Genomic DNA, 5,256 nt, shown 5'->3' on the forward strand with positions numbered 1-5,256 from the left:
CCGAAAGAGCGTTATATAGGTCGTGGCGCAGGAAGTCGGGTGGCGTCCGGCGTCCGTCGCAAATAATGATTCATTGTTCTGAAAATGAAGTCAGAAAGTCAGGGGAGGTTCGAAATGAAGTCAAACTTCGCCAAGAGGTTCTTGTAGTAAGGGTGCAGTTTCCAGTGTCCAGCAAGGAGGATGAGTTAAATACGAAACGACTTCCTGTTTGGAAGCGCGCCGCCATGTTAGTAAGGAGATTTTAAGTCGAAAGCCTTGTATGGCTCATGACTTGACCATGCGTGCTTCCGTGGGCCCGCGGCAGCTGTCAATCATCTTCGGGATCAGGATGGTTTCAGTACTGAAAGTTAATCACTGATGTAGTAGTAGGTGCATGACGATTAGTTAACGCTAATTAGGCAACTAATCAACGCTAATTAGTTGGCTAGTAAATGTTAATTAATTTTTCAAGGAAATTTTGTTCATGAATTCAGGATATTTATTTAATTAATTACTGACAACTAATTAGTGAGATTTAAGGCATCCTTAATGCAAACACCGTGCATGCGCAGTATCCTCGTGCGCAAACCTCAACCGACACCTAGTAGCCACCACAACTGCGCACGCGCAATACGCTGCAATTGCACAATGGGCTTTCACCTCTGCGCACTTTAGATCGTCAAAGTGCCCCTGAAATGTTATCGTAGGCACAGTTGCGAACACTAAACTCATGAAATAATTAATGAAATGTGAGCAATTAACGTTTAAAGAATGCCCACTTGCTCACATATTATCTCACGTAATCGTATGACAATTTTATCCTGGCACTGCAATCTGTTACAATCTGCTGCATCAGAGCGTCGCCTACCGCGCTCATCGTAGATTTGGTAGCGTTGAAGAGAACGACAGAGGTGCATCACAGAGCTGATGAACAAGTCGTTGGGTTTTATACTGAATCAATTAAGTTGCGCCGTATAGAAGAAAAGGGGGCATACGAGTAAATGTGCCTCAATATAGCTCCAGTTGTGAGGGAGCCCTCGGCATAAAAACCGATATGTAGGTACGCACAGTTCGCGAGGTAGTGTGATTCAGTGCACGCGCACAGGCGGTTCTTGATTCTTTATTCACGCATTTCGCAGGACCTCTTCGGTTATTATGCGCCGTTTCTATCAGACGAAAGAAGCCGTCTCATTACGGCCGGCACACGGGTACTTGCTCAATAGATTTTCACGAATGTGTCTGTGTTCTTCTTGAAAGATAAATAAAAACTAAAACTGCGGTAGTATGCCAACTGTTCTAGTCCCGCAATACCATATATCTCAGCGAAAGTGTTAATACCTTAATTATCGAGCGTGCAAGCGGCATTTTAAATGTTACCCATTTGCGATCTGAACGTACGCTCATGCAGTATGTGATACTGCGAATTGAGTGCACAAATCAATACCAATTTCAAACAAAGCCCGTTGAGCTTTTCGTACAAGCAGCTCGCCTAGGTTATCTGCAACAAATTGCTATGCAGCGGTTCATTAAGGGGCGGTCGTTAATTTTTATGCACTCATTTGGCAGGCCCTTTCCGAAAAATATGCGCCGTGCTCAGAATGTGAATGAAACCTCGGCACAAAAGCAGCATGCCGACATTTCTTCTTCTGATTGCCCATAATCAAGCGCGAGCATTTTCATGTAGTAAGAGCAAGCGGTACAGCATTTTATTCTTCCGTATTTTACTATGTCATCACTTGCCCCTGTAACATATAACACCGCAATTGTGAGCACACAAATCGATACTCATTTCAAGCAGATATTTAATCATGTATACCATGTGTTTCAGTGTATGACTTGAAAATTTTAAAATAAATTTCGAAATATAGAAAAGCACCAACCATCAGCCACGGTGGACGTAATTTATTGCAAAAACTATTCTTTCATTGTCGCAATGTTAATCACCTAAAATTTGCTGATTTACTTTCTAATGAAACCACGTTTGATGGTTTGAGTTAACGCAGAATTCGAAGCCATCAACAACACAATTCTATACCGTGTCTTGAGAAGAAATAGAATCCATTGTCTAAAGCCATGTAGCGCATTGGAGTGTAACGCTTCTTTTCGCACAACACCAAAACAGAGTACGCCCCGCCGGGGTGGCGCAGTGGTTACGGCGCTTGTCTGCTGTGCCCAAGGATGCGGAATCGAATCTCGGCCTCAGCGGCCGCTTTTCGATGCCGACGAAAAGCTAGGTGCGCGAGTACTTTGCGGTGTCAGTGCACGTTAAAGAACTCCAGGTGGTCGAAATTTCTGGAGTCCTCCACTACGGCGTCTCTCATAGCCTGAGTGGCTTTCAGACGTTAAACCCCACTAACCTAACCTAACCTAGAATAGAGCACGATTAACGCGTGCAAGAAGCTCGGCGAAAACGGCTCGGCGTCTGATGACGTGTTGCAGTGACTACGGCGATAAAATCGGACTGCCTTCTGCTCTACTGTGCCATACCGCGCATTTTGTTTTGGTACGTTGGTCTCTAACTTACGACTAACAGTAGGTAATTTAATTTTTGAGAAATGATGACAACTTCACATTACATGGTAAGACTAAACCATCTCATCCAGCATCGAAACATTTCATTCATTCATTCATTCATTCATTCATTCATTCATTCATTCATTCATTCATTCATTCATTCATTCATTCATTCATTCATTCATTCATTCATTCATTCATTCATTCATTCATTCCGCTAGCTTCTACAGGGTGTTACATAAGTGGGAAATGGAATTAAGGCACGTTCAGAAGGAGGTATATTTCACAGGTTTGGCATCCGACACAAAACACTAGGAAATTCACTGGACGTAAAGAAACGAAATTGAAGCAGCAAATTTGAAAATGCATATGCATAGGCAGAACTATATATTGGTGCATTATGGTCTAAGTATGACTTCAGGCTTTCTAGAAAGGCTTCGAAAGAATCATTTTTTAAAATAGAATCAGGCAGCATATACTGTTCTTTAATCGCTTGAGGAGAAAAAAAGCTGTACTTAAAGCAAATAATTATTATAAAAAAGCGGCATAGGATTATACATTATATGGCGATGCATTGATGTTTTATTAGGTGTTTTGGAAAATAGTGTAATGTAGTAATATTAAAGTGACCATTAACTAAAAGGAAAATAAACTTCGGCCTTTCTATCTTAATTCGCTATTATAGACTTTTAAGGGTTCCTAATTTACATATTTCGGTCGGTGAATCGGTGCAGCGGTGACGTCGAGGTAGGAGATGCTCCTCGTGTGCAAGAGGAAAGAATCCCACTGCCACACAGTTCTCCACCGAATTAAGAAAAGAATCCGCGTGGCGATGGGATTGCGTAAACAGGTTTGGGGTGCGACTTATCCTGTCCACACTTTCGGAAACGCATTCCTTCACCAAAAGAAAAAAAATTGGCCACCCTGGTGTAGTATTTGGCCACAACCTCCTATGAATACTCCAACAAACCCCCAGCCCCCAGTCACCAGCGGTTGCGAAGCAACTGACCATGGCGGTGGTCAGACCTGTAACGCAGCAAAGAGGGCTAAGAATCTCTTGCTCCTGACAGGCCGCCGTTGAAAACTGGCCCTGAAAACGATTAACGATAAAACGAAATAAAGGGCGTGAAATGGAATGTGATAGGGCTTAGTGCGGATAGGAGGCCAAATGAGGCATATACCGTACTGAAGGGCGGACATGCATTGTGTTATCGAGGTTTACCGAAGAGACGAGAACTGGGTGTAGGCTTCCCTGTCAATAAGGATATAGCTGGTAATATAGAGGAACAATATAGCAATAGTCAGAGGGGGGCACACATCGTAATTGAGCTTAATAAGCGGTACAAACTGAAGGTTGTGCTGGTCTACGCGCCTACCTGTAGTAATAATAAGGCAGTCGAAAGCTTCTACAAAGATGTAGAATTGCTGATGGGGAAAGTAAAGACGAGTATACTGTACTAAAGGCCGACTTCAATGCCAAGGTAGAAAAAAAAAGCAGGCTGATACCATACAGTGGGTGACTATGGCATTGGTTGTAGGAATAGCAGAGGTGAGCTACTAGTTGAGTTTGCGGAGCGCAACTTAAGAATCGCGAATACTTTCTTTAGCAAACGGAAGAACCGGAAGGGGATATGGACATGGAAAAGCCCCAACGGGGAGACTAAAAATGAAATGGATTTCACAATGTGTTCTAACCACGGTATTATGCAGGATGTATAGTTAATCGGAAAGGTGTGATGTAGTTACCAGAGGATGGTAAAGTCACGAATTAGTCGAGACCTGAATAGTGAACGCAACAGATTAGTAAACAAGTCCATCAACGAATTAGCAGTGAGGGGGAGGATAGACAAATTTAGAATCTCGCTAAAGAATAGATATTCAGCTTTAACACAGGATGATGACCTTAGCAATGCAATGAACAATAATTTCAGTGATACCATTACTGAGTGCGCGCGGTAGAAGCAGGTGTTAAGATAGTTAGAGAGGATACCGGTAAACAATCGAAGTAGATGAAATATTTGATTAAGAAACGGCAAAGCCTGAAAGGTTCCAACCCAAACAGACAGGATAGAAGTGGCAGAGATATCAAAGCTAACGAATAAGCATAAAGTGGCCGTCATAAGGAACGCTACACTCTGGGCGAGTTGGTGAACGTTCATGATGTAAAAAATAGCGCGAAGAACACAAGGACAGAAAGGGCGACGCAGACAAGCGACAAGTGCTTGTCTGCGTCGTCTTTTCTGTCCTTGTGTAAGTCGATTAATATCCTTTGAGGTATAAACCACGGTGCCCTAACCATTGCACCACCACGGAAGCACTCTTGTCCATGAGATTCCTTAAGTTAGCAAGTATGTCTCCAGGGGAGTTTAAAACTGTTTATAACACCACCGACAAACGCTGAGCGGTTATTGAGCCTAACGTTTATCTGTACTGATTATTTATTACTTGGAACATCTAAAACGTAAGATACTAATCGATTTTTACCATGAGTGCCACTTCACTCTCTCTATCCATCCGATCTATTCTATTGACGTGACCTGCTCTTATGATACGTCCTATGAAGCCAGTTTCAGCTATTGCTATGGGGTTCATGTTCCAGGATAACCCTTTCAAAGGCAGCTGCTTTGGTTGCAATGCTTCTGGGGGTTATATTAATGCACTGAGAGAATTATTTGCTCACACATGCTTTCTTTCTGCTGTGTATAGCACTTCACTCTCTTCCGGTTACTTCATTCCAAATGTAAAGGTCATCGCCAATTATAA

Source organism: Amblyomma maculatum, chromosome 6 (assembly GCF_055883805.1).
Source record: "Amblyomma maculatum isolate TAMU_Amacu chromosome 6, ASM5588380v1, whole genome shotgun sequence".
Classification (NCBI taxonomy): domain Eukaryota; kingdom Metazoa; phylum Arthropoda; class Arachnida; order Ixodida; family Ixodidae; genus Amblyomma; species Amblyomma maculatum.